The sequence below is a fragment of the Ranitomeya imitator genome, chromosome 9 (genome assembly GCF_032444005.1).
Source record: "Ranitomeya imitator isolate aRanImi1 chromosome 9, aRanImi1.pri, whole genome shotgun sequence".
In the NCBI taxonomy this organism is placed as follows: domain Eukaryota; kingdom Metazoa; phylum Chordata; class Amphibia; order Anura; family Dendrobatidae; genus Ranitomeya; species Ranitomeya imitator.
The window spans coordinates 87,799,252-87,814,152 of record NC_091290.1 but is presented as its reverse complement, the minus strand read 5'-3'; the positions used below and the strand labels follow the sequence as shown (position 1 = coordinate 87,814,152).

The window sequence follows — 14,901 nt, the reverse complement described above, 5'->3', positions numbered from 1 at the left end:
CGCAGAGCAGGGACTGGACCTGCACCGCCCTTCATACACAGAGCAGGGACTGAACCTGCACTGCCCTTGTGACTGGCAGACCAACGCTGCCAGGAGAAATAAAGTTCATCTCCTCCCAACAACGGGGCGCTCTAGGCATCAAAACGCTCTTAACCTCTTAGTGACCGGGCCAAATTTTTCAATTCTGACCAGCGTCACTTTTCGTGGTAATAACTGGAACGCTTCAAGAGATCTCATTTTGAGATTGTTAATGATACATTTGTCAAAGTACAGTATTTTCTGCGTTTATTTATAAAAATCAGAAATGTCAACAAAAAAATCTAATCATTAGCACTTTTCTAACTTTGATTATCCCTTTAATCCAGGTAGTCAGACCACAAAACAGTTAATACATAACATTTCCCCATCTCTGCTTTACATCAGCGCCATTTGTAGAATGTTTTTATTTTGCTGCGATGTTCTAAGGTTTACAATTGTAGCAGTCTTTTTTTTCCAAGGAAATGTTACAACACTCACTTTTTAAGGACTTGTTCAGTTTTGAAGTGACTTTTTCGGACCTATATGTCGTAAAGTCCCCAAATGTGACACCATTTTCTCCATACAGCAGCGTCATTCACACAAGCACAGGTGAGGCTGAGGAGGGTCCCAGCAGGGTGGGCGCTGGTAGAATGGAGGGGCAGTGCACACGGTCAGGATCACACAAGCACAGGTGAGGCTGAGGAGGGGCCCAGCAGGGTGGGCGCTGGTAGAATGGAGGGGCAGTGCACACGGTCAGGATCACACAAGCACAGGTGAGGCTGAGGAGGGGCCCAGCAGGGTGGGCGCTGGTAGAATGGAGGGGCAGTGCACACGGTCAGGATCACACAAGCACAGGTGAGGCCGAGGAGGGTCCCAGCAGGGTGGGCGCTGGTAGAATGGAGGGGCAGTGCACACGGTCAGGATCACACAAGCACAAGTGAGGCTGAGGAGGGGCCCAGCAGGGTGGGCGCTGGTAGAATGGAGGGGCAGTGCACACGGTCAGGATCACACAAGCACAGGTGAGGCTGAGGAGGGTCCCAGCAGGGTGGGCGCTGGTAGAATGGAGGAGCAGTGCACACGGTCAGGATCACACAAGCACAGGTGAGGCCGAGGAGGGTCCCAGCAGGGTGGGCGCTGGTAGAATGGAGGGGCAGTGCACACGGTCAGGATCACACAAGCACAGGTGAGGCTGAGGAGGGGCCCAGCAGGGTGGGCGCTGGTAGAATGGAGGGGCAGTGCACACGGTCAGGATCACACAAGCACAGGTGAGGCCGAGGAGGGTCCCAGCAGGGTGGGCGCTGGTAGAATGGAGGGGCAGTGCACACGGTCAGGATCACACAAGCACAGGTGAGGCTGAGGAGGGGCCCAGCAGGGTGGGTGCTGGTAGAATGGAGGGGCAGTGCTCACGGTCAGGATCACACGAGCACAGGTGAGGCTGAGGAGGGGCCCAGCAGGGTGGGCGCTGGTAGAATGGAGGGGCAGTGCACACGGTCAGGATCACACAAGCACAGGTGAGGCTGAGGAGGGGCCCAGCAGGGTGGGCGCTGGTAGAATGGAGGGGCAGTGCACACGGTCAGGATCACACAAGCACAGGTGAGGCTGAGGAGGGGCCCAGCAGGGTGGGCGCTGGTAGAATGGAGGGGCAGTGCACACGGTCAGGATCACACAAGCACAGGTGAGGCTGAGGAGGGGCCCAGCAGGGTGGGCGCTGGTAGAATGGAGGGGCAGTGCACACGGTCAGGATCACACAAGCACAGGTGAGGCCGAGGAGGGTCCCAGCAGGGTGGGCGCTGGTAGAATGGAGGGGCAGTGCACACGGTCAGGATCACACAAGCACAGGTGAGGCTGAGGAGGGGCCCAGCAGGGTGGGTGCTGGTAGAATGGAGGGGCAGTGCTCACGGTCAGGATCACACGAGCACAGGTGAGGCTGAGGAGGGTCCCAGCAGGGTGGGTGCTGGTAGAATGGAGGAGCAGTGCACACGGTCAGGATCACACAAGCACAGGTGAGGCCGAGGAGGGTCCCAGCAGGGTGGGCGCTGGTAGAATGGAGGGGCAGTGCACACGGTCAGGATCACACAAGCACAGGTGAGGCTGAGGAGGGGCCCAGCAGGGTGGGCGCTGGTAGAATGGAGGGGCAGTGCACACGGTCAGGATCACACAAGCACAGGTGAGGCCGAGGAGGGGCCCAGCAGGGTGGGCGCTGGTAGAATGGAGGGGCAGTGCACACGGTCAGGATCACACAAGCACAGGTGAGGCTGAGGAGGGTCCCAGCAGGGTGGGCGCTGGTAGAATGGAGGAGCAGTGCACACGGTCAGGATCACACAAGCACAGGTGAGGCCGAGGAGGGTCCCAGCAGGGTGGGCGCTGGTAGAATGGAGGGGCAGTGCACACGGTCAGGATCACACAAGCACAGGTGAGGCTGAGGAGGGGCCCAGCAGGGTGGGCGCTGGTAGAATGGAGGGGCAGTGCACACGGTCAGGATCACACAAGCACAGGTGAGGCTGAGGAGGGGCCCAGCAGGGTGGGCGCTGGTAGAATGGAGGAGCAGTGCACACGGTCAGGATCACACAAGCACAGGTGAGGCCGAGGAGGGTCCCAGCAGGGTGGGCACTGGTAGAATGGAGGGGCAGTGCACACGGTCAGGATCACACAAGCACAGGTGAGGCTGAGGAGGGTCCCGGTAGGGTGGGCGCTGGTAGAATGGAGGGCAGTGCACACGGTCAGGATCACACAAGCACAGGTGAGGAGGGGCCCAGCAGGGTGGGCGCTGGTAGAATGGAGGAGCAGTGCACACGGTCAGGATCACACAAGCACAGGTGAGGCCGAGGAGGGTCCCAGCAGGGTGGGCGCTGGTAGAATGGAGGGGCAGTGCACACGGTCAGGATCACACAAGCACAGGTGAGGAGGGGCCCAGCAGGGTGGGCGCTGGTAGAATGGAGGGGCAGTGCACACGGTCAGGATCACACAAGCACAGGTGAGGCTGAGGAGGAGGGGCCCAGCAGGGTGGGCGCTGGTAGAATGGAGGGGCAGTGCTCACGGTCAGGATCACACAAGCACAGGTGAGGCTGAGGAGGGGCCCAGCAGGGTGGGCGCTGGTAGAATGGAGGGGCAGTGCACACGGTCAGGATCACACAAGCACAGGTGAGGCTGAGGAGGGTCCCGGTAGGGTGGGCGCTGGTAGAATGGAGGGCAGTGCACACGGTCAGGATCACACAAGCACAGGTGAGGAGGGGCCCAGCAGGGTGGGCGCTGGTAGAATGGAGGAGCAGTGCACACGGTCAGGATCACACAAGCACAGGTGAGGCCGAGGAGGGTCCCAGCAGGGTGGGCGCTGGTAGAATGGAGGGGCAGTGCACACGGTCAGGATCACACAAGCACAGGTGAGGAGGGGCCCAGCAGGGTGGGCGCTGGTAGAATGGAGGGGCAGTGCACACGGTCAGGATCACACAAGCACAGGTGAAGCTGAGGAGGGTCCCAGTAGGGTGGGCGCTGGTAGAATGGAGGGCAGTGCACACGGTCAGGATCACACAAGCACAGGTGAGGCTGAAAAGGGGCCCAGCAGGGTGGGCGCTGGTAGAATGGAGGGGCAGTGCACACGGTCAGGATCACACAAGCACAGGTGAGGCTGAGGAGGAGGGGCCCAGCAGGGTGGGCGCTGGTAGAATGGAGGGGCAGTGCTCACGGTCAGGATCACACAAGCACAGGTGAGGCTGAGGAGGGTCCCAGTAGGGTGGGCGCTGGTAGAATGGAGGGCAGTGCACACGGTCAGGATCACACAAGCACAGGTGAGGCTGAGGAGGGGCCCAGCAGGGTGGGCGCTGGTAGAATGGAGGGGCAGTGCACACGGTCAGGATCACACAAGCACAGGTGAGGCCGAGGAGGGTCACAGTAGGGTGGGCGCTGGTAGAATGGAGGGCAGTGCACACGGTCAGGATCACACAAGCACAGGTGAGGCTGAAAAGGGGCCCAGCAGGGTGGGCGCTGGTAGAATGGAGGGGCAGTGCACAAGGTCAGGATCACACAAGCACAGGTGAAGCTGAGGAGGGTCACAGTAGGGTGGGCGCTGGTAGAATGGAGGGCAGTGCACACGGTCAGGATCACACAAGCACAGGTGAGGCTGAAAAGGGGCCCAGCAGGGTGGGCGCTGGTAGAATGGAGGAGCAGTGCACACGGTCAGGATCACACAAGCACAGGTGAGGCTGAGGAGGAGGGGCCCAGCAGGGTGGGCGCTGGTAGAATGGAGGGGCAGTGCACACGGTCAGGATCACACAAGCACAGGTGAGGCCGAGGAGGGGCCCAGCAGGGTGGGCGCTGGTAGAATGGAGGGGCAGTGCACACGGTCAGGATCACACAAGCACAGGTGAGGCCGAGGAGGGTCCCAGCAGGGTGGGCGCTGGTAGAATGGAGGGGCAGTGCACACGGTCAGGATCACACAAGCACAGGTGAGGCTGAGGAGGGGCCCAGCAGGGTGGGCGCTGGTAGAATGGAGGGGCAGTGCACACGGTCAGGATCACACAAGCACAGGTGAGGCTGAGGAGGGGCCCAGCAGGGTGGGCGCTGGTAGAATGGAGGAGCAGTGCACACGGTCAGGATCACACAAGCACAGGTGAGGCCGAGGAGGGTCCCAGCAGGGTGGGCGCTGGTAGAATGGAGGGGCAGTGCACACGGTCAGGATCACACAAGCACAGGTGAGGAGGGGCCCAGCAGGGTGGGCGCTGGTAGAATGGAGGGGCAGTGCACACGGTCAGGATCACACAAGCACAGGTGAAGCTGAGGAGGGTCCCAGTAGGGTGGGCGCTGGTAGAATGGAGGGCAGTGCACACGGTCAGGATCACACAAGCACAGGTGAGGCTGAAAAGGGGCCCAGCAGGGTGGGCGCTGGTAGAATGGAGGGGCAGTGCACACGGTCAGGATCACACAAGCACAGGTGAGGCTGAGGAGGAGGGGCCCAGCAGGGTGGGCGCTGGTAGAATGGAGGGGCAGTGCTCACGGTCAGGATCACACAAGCACAGGTGAGGCTGAGGAGGGTCCCAGTAGGGTGGGCGCTGGTAGAATGGAGGGCAGTGCACACGGTCAGGATCACACAAGCACAGGTGAGGCTGAGGAGGGGCCCAGCAGGGTGGGCGCTGGTAGAATGGAGGGGCAGTGCACACGGTCAGGATCACACAAGCACAGGTGAGGCTGAGGAGGGTCACAGTAGGGTGGGCGCTGGTAGAATGGAGGGCAGTGCACACGGTCAGGATCACACAAGCACAGGTGAGGCTGAGGAGGAGGGGCCCAGCAGGGTGGGCGCTGGTAGAATGGAGGGGCAGTGCACACGGTCAGGATCACACAAGCACAGGTGAGGCTGAGGAGGAGGAGGGGCCCAGCAGGGTGGGCGCTGGTAGAATGGAGGGGCAGTGCTCACGGTCAGGATCACACTAGCACAGGTGAGGCTGAGGAGGGGCCCAGCAGGGTGGGCGCTGGTAGAATGGAGGGGAAGTGCACATGGTCAGGATCACACAAGCACAGGTGAGGCTGAGGAGGGGCCCAGCAGGGTGGGCGCTGGTAGAATGGAGGGGCAGTGCACACTGTCAGGATAACACAAGCACAGGTGAGGCTGAGGAGGGGCCCAGCAGGGTGGGCGCTGGTAGAATGGAGGGGCAGTGCACACGGTCAGGATCACACAAGCACAGGTGAGGCCGAAGAGGGTCCCAGCAGGGTGGGCGCTGGTAGAATGGAGGGGCAGTGCTCACGGTCAGGATCACACAAGCACAGGTGAGGCTGAGGAGGGGCCCAGCAGGGTGGGCGCTGGTAGAATGGAGGGGCAGTGCACACGGTCAGGATCACACAAGCACAGGTGAGGCCGAGGAGGGGCCCAGCAGGGTGGGCGCTGGTAGAATGGAGGGGCAGTGTACACGGTCAGGATCACACAAGCACAGGTGAGGCTGAGGAGGAGGAGGAGGGGCCCAGCAGGGTGGGCGCTGGTAGAATGGAGGGGCAGTGCACACGGTCAGGATCACACAAGCACAGGTGAGGCTGAGGAGGGGCCCAGCAGGGTGGGCGCTGGTAGAATGGAGGGGCAGTGCACACGGTAAGGATCACACAAGCACAAGTGAGGCCGAGGAGGGGCCCAGCAGGGTGGGCGCTGGTAGAATGGAGGGGCACTGCACACGGTCAGGATCACACAAGCACAGGTGAGGCTGAGGAGGGTCCCAGCAGGGTGGGCGCTGGTAGAATGGAGGGGCAGTGCACACGGTCAGGATCACACAAGCACAGGTGAGGCCGACGAGGGTCCCAGCAGGGTGGGCGCTGGTAGAATGTAGGGGCAGTGCACATGGTCAGGATCACACAGGCACAGGTGAGGAGGGTCCCAGCAGGGTGGGCGCTGGTAGAAAGGAGGGGCAGTGCACACGGTCAGGATCACACAAGCACAGGTGAGGCTGAGGAGGGGCCCAGCAGGGTGGGCGCTGGTAGAAAGATGGGGCAGTGCACACGGTCAGGATCACACAAGCACAGGTGAGGCTGAGGAGGGTCCCAGCAGGGTGGGCGCTGGTAGAATGTAGGGGCAGTGCACACGGTCAGGATCACACAAGCACAGGTGAGGCCGAGGAGGGTCCCAGCAGGGTGGGCGCTGGTAGAATGTAGGGGCAGTGCACATGGTCAGGATCACACAGGCACAGGTGAGGAGGGTCCCAGCAGGGTGGGTGCTGGTAGAAAGGAGGGGCAGTGCACACGGTCAGGATCACACAAGCACAGGTGAGGCTGAGGAGGGGCCCAGCAGGGTGGGCGCTGGTAGAAAGATGGGGCAGTGCACACGGTCAGGATCACACAAGCACAGGTGAGGGTGAGGCTGAGGAGGGTCCCAGCAGGGTGGGCGCTGGTAGAAAGGAGGGGCAGTGCACACGGTCAGGATCACACAAGCACAGGTGAGGCTGAGGAGGGGCCCAGCAGGGTGGGCGCTGGTAGAATGGAGGGGCAGTGCACACGGTCAGGATCACACAAGCACAGGTGAGGCTGAGGAGGGTCCCAGCAGGGTGGGCGCTGGTAGAATGGAGGGGCAGTGCACACGGTCAGGATCACACAAGCACAGGTGAGGCTGAGGAGGGGCCCAGCAGGGTGGGCGCTGGTAGAATGGAGGGGCAGTGCACACGGTAAGGATCACACAAGCACAAGTGAGGCTGAGGAGGGGCCCAGCAGGGTGGGCGCTGGTAGAATGGAGGGGCAGTGCACACGGTCAGGATCACACAAGCACAGGTGAGGCTGAGGAGGAGGAGGAGGGGCCCAGCAGGGTGGGCGCTGGTAGAATGGAGGGGCAGTGCACACGGTCAGGATCACACAAGCACAGGTGAGGCTGAGGAGGAGGAGGAGGAGGAGGAGGGGCCCAGCAGGGTGGGCGCTGGTAGAATGGAGGGGCAGTGCACACGGTAAGGATCACACAAGCACAAGTGAGGCTGAGGAGGGGCCCAGCAGGGTGGGCGCTGGTAGAAAGGAGGGGCAGTGCACACGGTCAGGATCACACAAGCACAGGTGAGGCTGAGGAGGGGCCCAGCAGGGTGGGCGCTGGTAGAATGGAGGGGCAGTGCACACGGTCAGGATCACACAAGCACAGGTGAGGCTGAGGAGGGTCCCAGCAGGGTGGGCGCTGGTAGAATGGAGGGGCAGTGCACACGGTCAGGATCACACAAGCACAGGTGAGGCTGAGGAGGGGCCCAGCAGGGTGGGCGCTGGTAGAATGGAGGGGCAGTGCACACGGTAAGGATCACACAAGCACAAGTGAGGCCGAGGAGGGGCCCAGCAGGGTGGGCGCTGGTAGAATGGAGGGGCAGTGCTCACGGTCAGGATCACACAAGCACAGGTGAGGCTGAGGAGGGGCCCAGCAGGGTGGGCGCTGGTAGAATGGAGGGGCAGTGCACACGGTAAGGATCACACAAGCACAACTGAGGCCGAGGAGGGGCCCAGCAGGGTGGGCGCTGGTAGAATGGAGGGGCAGTGCACACGGTCAGGATCACACAAGCACAGGTAAGGCTGAGGAGGAGGGGCCCAGCAGGGTGGGCGCTGGTAGAATGGAGGGGCAGTGCACACGGTCAGGATCGCACAAGCACAGGTGAGGCTGAGGAGGGGCCCAGCAGGGTGGGCGCTGGTAGAATGGAGGGGCAGTGCACACGGTCAGGATAACACAAGCACAGGTGAGGCTGAGGAGGGGCCAAGCAGGGTGGGCGCTGGTAGAATGGAGGGGCAGTGCACACGGTCAGGATCACACAAGCACAGGCGAGGCCGAAGAGGGTCCCAGCAGGGTGGGCGCTGGTAGAATGGAGGGGCAGTGCTCACGGTCAGGATCACACAAGCACAGGTGAGGCTGAGGAGGAGGGGCCCAGCAGGGTGGGCGCTGGTAGAATGGAGGGGCAGTGCACACGGTCAGGATCACACAAGCACAGGTGAGGCCGAGGAGGGGCCCAGCAGGGTGGGCGCTGGTAGAATGGAGGGGCAGTGTACACGGTCAGGATCACACAAGCACAGGTGAGGCTGAGGAGGAGGAGGAGGGTCCCAGCAGGGTGGGCGCTGGTAGAATAGAGGGGCAGTGCACACGGTCAGGATCACACAAGCACAGGTGAGGCTGAGGAGGGTCCCAGCAGGGTGGGCGCTGGTAGAATGGAGGGGCAGTGCACACGGTCAGGATCACACAAGCACAGGTGAGGCCGAGGAGGGTCCCAGCAGGGTGGGCGCTGGTAGAATGTAGGGGCAGTGCACATGGTCAGGATCACACAGGCACAGGTGAGGAGGGTCCCAGCAGGGTGGGCGCTGGTAGAAAGGAGGGGCAGTGCACACGGTCAGGATCACACAAGCACAGGTGAGGCTGAGGAGGGGCCCAGCAGGGTGGGCGCTGGTAGAAAGATGGGGCAGTGCACACGGTCAGGATCACACAAGCACAGGTGAGGGTGAGGCTGAGGAGGGTCCCAGCAGGGTGGGCGCTGGTAGAAAGGAGGGGCAGTGCACACGGTCAGGATCACACAAGCACAGGTGAGGCTGAGGAGGGGCCCAGCAGGGTGGGCGCTGGTAGAATGGAGGGGCAGTGCACACGGTCAGGATCACACAAGCACAGGTGAGGCTGAGGAGGGTCCCAGCAGGGTGGGCGCTGGTAGAATGGAGGGGCAGTGCACACGGTCAGGATCACACAAGCACAGGTGAGGCTGAGGAGGGGCCCAGCAGGGTGGGCGCTGGTAGAAAGATGGGGCAATGCACACGGTCAGGATCACACAAGCACAGGTGAGGCTGAGGAGGGTCCCAGCAGGGTGGGCGCTGGTAGAATGGAGGGGCAGTGCACATGGTCAGGATCACACAAGCACAGGTGAGGCTGAGGAGGGGCCCAGCAGGGTGGGCGCTGGTAGAATGGAGGGGCAGTGCACACGGTCAGGATCACACAAGCACAGGTGAGGCCGAGGAGGGTCCCAGCAGGGTGGGCGCTGGTAGAATGTAGGGGCAGTGCACACGGTCAGGATCACACAAGCACAGGTGAGGCCGAGGAGGGTCCCAGCAGGGTGGGCGCTGGTAGAATGTAGGGGCAGTGCACATGGTCAGGATCACACAGGCACAGGTGAGGAGGGTCCCAGCAGGGTGGGCGCTGGTAGAAAGGAGGGGCAGTGCACACGGTCAGGATCACACAAGCACAGGTGAGGCTGAGGAGGGGCCCAGCAGGGTGGGCGCTGGTAGAAAGATGGGGCAGTGCACACGGTCAGGATCACACAAGCACAGGTGAGGGTGAGGCTGAGGAGGGTCCCAGCAGGGTGGGCGCTGGTAGAAAGGAGGGGCAGTGCACACGGTCAGGATCACACAAGCACAGGTGAGGCTGAGGAGGGGCCCAGCAGGGTGGGCGCTGGTAGAATGGAGGGGCAGTGCACACGGTCAGGATCACACAAGCACAGGTGAGGCTGAGGAGGGTCCCAGCAGGGTGGGCGCTGGTAGAATGGAGGGGCAGTGCACACGGTCAGGATCACACAAGCACAGGTGAGGCTGAGGAGGGGCCCAGCAGGGTGGGCGCTGGTAGAAAGATGGGGCAATGCACACGGTCAGGATCACACAAGCACAGGTGAGGCTGAGGAGGGTCCCAGCAGGGTGGGCGCTGGTAGAATGGAGGGGCAGTGCACATGGTCAGGATCACACAAGCACAGGTGAGGCTGAGGAGGGGCCCAGCAGGGTGGGCGCTGGTAGAATGGAGGGGCAGTGCACACGGTCAGGATCACACAAGCACAGGTGAGGCCGAGGAGGGTCCCAGCAGGGTGGGCGCTGGTAGAATGGAGGGCAGTGCACACGGTCAGGATCACACAAGCACAGGTGAGGCCGAGGAGGGGCCCAGCAGGGTGGGCGCTGGTAGAATGGAGGGCAGTGCACACTGTCAGGATCACACAAGCACAGGTGAGGCTGAGGGGCCCAGCAGGGTGGGCGCTGGTAGAATGGAGGGGCAGTGCACACGGTCAGGATCACACAAGCACAGGTGAGGCTGAGGAGGGGCCCAGCAGGGTGGGCGCTGGTAGAATGGAGGGGCAGTGCACACTGTCAGGATCACACGAGCACAGGTGAGGCTGAGGAGGGGCCCAGCAGGGTGGGCGCTGGTAGAATGGAGGGGCAGTGCACACGGTCAGGATCACACAAGCACAGGTGAGGCCGAGGAGGGTCCCAGCAGGGTGGGCGCTGGTAGAATGGAGGGCAGTGCACACGGTCAGGATCACACAAGCACAGGTGAGGCTGAGAAGGGTCCCAGCAGGGTGGGCGCTGGTAGAATGGAGGGGCAGTGCACACTGTCAGGATCACACGAGCACAGGTGAGGCTGAGGAGGGGCCCAGCAGGGTGGGCGCTGGTAGAATGGAGGGGCAGTGCACACTGTCAGGATCACACGAGCACAGGTGAGGCTGAGGAGGGGCCCAGCAGGGTGGGCGCTGGTAGAATGGAGGGGCAGTGCACACGGTCAGGATCACACGAGCACAGGTGAGGCTGAGGAGGGGCCCAGCAGGGTGGGCGCTGGTAGAATGGAGGGGCAGTGCACACGGTCAGGATCACACGAGCACAGGTAAGGCTGAGGAGGGGCCCAGCAGGGTGGGCGCTGGTAGAATGGAGGGGCAGTGCACACTGTCAGGATCACACGAGCACAGGTAAGGCTGAGGAGGGGCCCAGCAGGGTGGGCACTGGTAGAATGGAGGGCAGTGCACACGGTCAGGATCACACGAGCACAGGTAAGGCTGAGGAGGGGCCCAGCAGGGTGGGCGCTGGTAGAATGGAGGGCAGTGCACACTGTCAGGATCACACGAGCACAGGTGAGGCTGAGGAGGGTCCCAGCAGGGTGGGCACTGGTAGAATGGAGGGTAGTGCACACGGTCAGGATCACACGAGCACAGGTAAGGCTGAGGAGGGGCCCAGCAGGGTGGGCGCTGGTAGAATGGAGGGCAGTGCACACTGTCAGGATCACACGAGCACAGGTGAGGCTGAGGAGGGTCCCAGCAGGGTGGGCACTGGTAGAATGGAGGGCAGTGCACACGGTCAGGATCACACGAGCACAGGTAAGGCTGAGGAGGGGCCCAGCAGGGTGGGCACTGGTAGAATGGAGGGTAGTGCACACGGTCAGGATCACACGAGCACAGGTGAGGCTGAGGAGGGTCCCAGCAGGGTGGGCACTGGTAGAATGGAGGGTAGTGCACACGGTCAGGATCACACGAGCACAGGTGAGGCTGAGGAGGGTCCCAGCAGGGTGGGCGCTGGTAGAATGGAGGGGCAGTGCACACGGTCAGGATCACACGAGCACAGGTGAGGCTGAGGAGGGTCCCAGCAGGGTGGGCACTGGTAGAATGGAGGGTAGTGCACACGGTCAGGATCACACGAGCACAGGTGAGGCTGAGGAGGGTCCCAGCAGGGTGGGCGCTGGTAGAATGGAGGGTAGTGCACACGGTCAGGAAACGAGCAGCGGCGGCAGCGTGTTCTGCCACTCGTGGGCTATCACCAGCGCACACCGCCCCTCCGTCCATCTCTGGCGACATAGGGGATCTGGCACAGGGACACACCACTGGGAGACACGACTCACCTGCCCCGGGGACACCGCAGCCGTGACACCGCCAGGAAGCGCGGCCGGTACCACAAGCCAGAGCTCCCCGCAGAGCAGGCTGCAAGTCACAGCCGCAGGAGCAGCCCATACAAATCGCTGCAATTCCTGGAAGCTGCTCTGGGGGTTGATGGGAAATGTAGTTTCCGAGAACACTGTTTGTTTACGATGACGGAACTGAGCCTGAACGGGAGTGGGCGTGGCCTATGCGAGTATGGGGCGGGGTTTCTGCAGCTGTGTATTTGCACTGCATTGTGGAGGAGACGGTCCCTCGCGTGTGAGTGACTGCAGCGTGTGCTGAGCTGTGTGCGTGTCTGTGAGGCTGGGCTGAGGCGCGGGTGACTGACAGAACGGATCCGCTTTTACCAGCAGTCCGCACCATTCAGCATGTGTCCAGAAGTATGGGCGGGTATATGGGGGAAAACGCATCCTGCAAAGTTGTTTGCAGGGTGCGTTTTTGCCCCATAGATTAACATTAGCGACGCATTGACACACGTTGCAACCGTCGTGCGACGGTTGCGCCGTGTTGTGGCGGACCGCCGGGAGCAAAATCGTTACATGTAACATTTTTTGCTGCCGACGGACCGCTTTTTCCGACCGCGCATGCGTGGCCGAAACTCCGCCCCCACCTCCCCGCACCTCACAATGGGGCAGCGGATGCGCAGGAAAAATGCATCCGCTGCCTCCGTTGTGCGGCGCATTCACTGCTAGCGTCGGAACCTCGGCCCGACGCACTGCGACGGGCAGAGTCCGACGCTAGTATGAAAGAAGCCTAAGTAGGGGATATAGAGCACATGGCCAGCCTGTGGCCGCACAGCGCATGTCTGCTGTCAGGCTATGTTCCCACGGTCAGTAAACGCTGCGGGTTGGACGTTGCGTACATATGTTGCAGCTAGTGGACGGGATGTTATGAAATCCCCATCTTCATTATGCGTGCAGGGACGCCTCCGGCAGCCCTGTGTAAGGGTATGTGTCCACGTTCAGGATTGCATCAGGATTTGGTCAGGATTTTATGCAGGTAAAATCCTGACCAAATCTGCACCAGAGGTCACTGGCAGGTCACCTGCGTTGTCCTTGCGTTGTTTCTGCAATGTAAGGACATGCTGCTTTCTTAAAAGACACGCCGCATGTGCGTTTTCGCGTGTCTGCCGCATGCGTTTTTTACTGCATAGTGGAGACGGGATTTTGTGAAATCCCCTACACTATGCTGTAACATCTGGACGCTGCTACTCACCGTAGCGTCAAAAACCCAGTGTTTCCTGAACGTGGAAACATACCCTAAGGCTGGTTTCACATTTGCGTCTGCTCGTGCAGCGTTTGGTCCGCATACGTCATGTGTAAATATATTTAACATGGTGTAAGTGTGGCGCCTCAGGGTCCTGCTCGTCACAGTAGCATCGCTTTCCTTATGGGGAGAGTGCTGATACGTTTGGAAGCTATGAAAGATAACTCTTATCAGGTATCCACCATACACACATGTTCACACTCCAGGCCACCAGGGGGAGCTTTTGATTTTATTTACTAGGTGACTCCCCTATACAGTGGGGCAAAAAAGTATTTAGTCAGTCAGCAATAGTGCAAGTTCCACCACTTAAAAAGATGAGAGGCGTCTGTAATTTACATCATAGGTAGACCTCAACTATGGGAGACAAACTGAGAAAAAAAAAATCCAGAAAATCACATTGTCTGTTTTTTTAACATTTTATTTGCATATTATGGTGGAAAATAAGTATTTGGTCAGAAACAAAATTTCATCTCAATACTTTGTAATATATCCTTTGTTGGCAATGACAGAGGTCAAACGTTTTCTGTAAGTCTTCACAAGGTTGCCACACACTGTTGTTGGTATGTTGGCCCATTCCTCCATGCAGATCTCCTCTAGAGCAGTGATGTTTTTGGCTTTTCGCTTGGCAACACGGACTTACAACTCCGTCCAAAGGTTTTCTATAGGGTTGAGATCTGGAGACTGGCTAGGCCACTCCAGGACCTTGAAATGCTTCTTACGAAGCCACTCCTTCGTTGCCCTGGCGGTGTGCTTTGGATCATTGTCATGTTGAAAGACACAGCCACGTTTCATCTTCAATGCCCTTGCTGATGGAAGGAGGTTTGCACTCAAAATCTCACGATACATGGCCCCATTCATTCTTTCATGTACCCGGATCAGTCGTCCTGGCCCATTTGCAGAGAAACAGCCCCAAAGCATGATGTTTCCACCACCATGCTTTACAGTAGGTATGGTGTTTGATGGATGCAACTCAGTATTCTTTTTCCTCCAAACACGACAAGTTGTGTTTCTACCAAACAGTTCCAGTTTGGTTTCATCAGACCATAGGACATTCTCCCAAAACTCCTCTGGATCATCCAAATGCTCTCTAGCAAACTTCAGACGGGCCCGGACATGTACTAACTTAAGCAGTGGGACACGTCTGGCACTGCAGGATCTGAGTCCATGGTGGCGTAGTGTGTTACTTATGGTAGGCCTTGTTACATTGGTCCCAGCTCTCTGCAGTTCATTCACTAGGTCCCCCCGCGTGGTTCTGGGATTTTTGCTCACCGTTCTTGTGATCATTCTGACCCCACGAGGTGGGATTTTGCGTGGAGCCCCAGATCGAGGGAGATTATCAGTGATCTTGTATGTCTTCCATTTTCTAATTATTGCTCCCACTGTTGATTTCTTCACTCCAAGCTGGTTGGCTATTGCAGATTCAGTCTTCCCAGCCTGGTGCAGGGCTACAATTTTGTTTCTGGTGTCCTTTGACAGCTCTTTGGTCTTCACCATAGTGGAGTTTGGAGTCAGACTGTTTGAGGGTGTGCAC

General features: G+C 60.1%; 1 protein-coding gene across 4 annotated transcripts in view; it reads right to left on the bottom strand.

Moving 5' to 3' along the window:
• TCP11L1 (t-complex 11 like 1) overlaps nt 1-12,207 on the bottom strand; it is a 142,327-nt gene extending 130,120 nt beyond the window's left edge. For 3 of the 4 annotated variants that reach the window (XR_011315241.1, XR_011315242.1, XM_069739281.1), the window contains exon 1: nt 12,068-12,207. The gene's annotated coding sequence lies outside the window, so the exon portion shown is untranslated. The remainder of the gene's footprint in view (nt 1-12,067) is intronic. The other variant, XM_069739282.1, reaches the window with a different exon arrangement.
• Between the last annotated feature and the right edge of the window lie 2,694 nt (nt 12,208-14,901).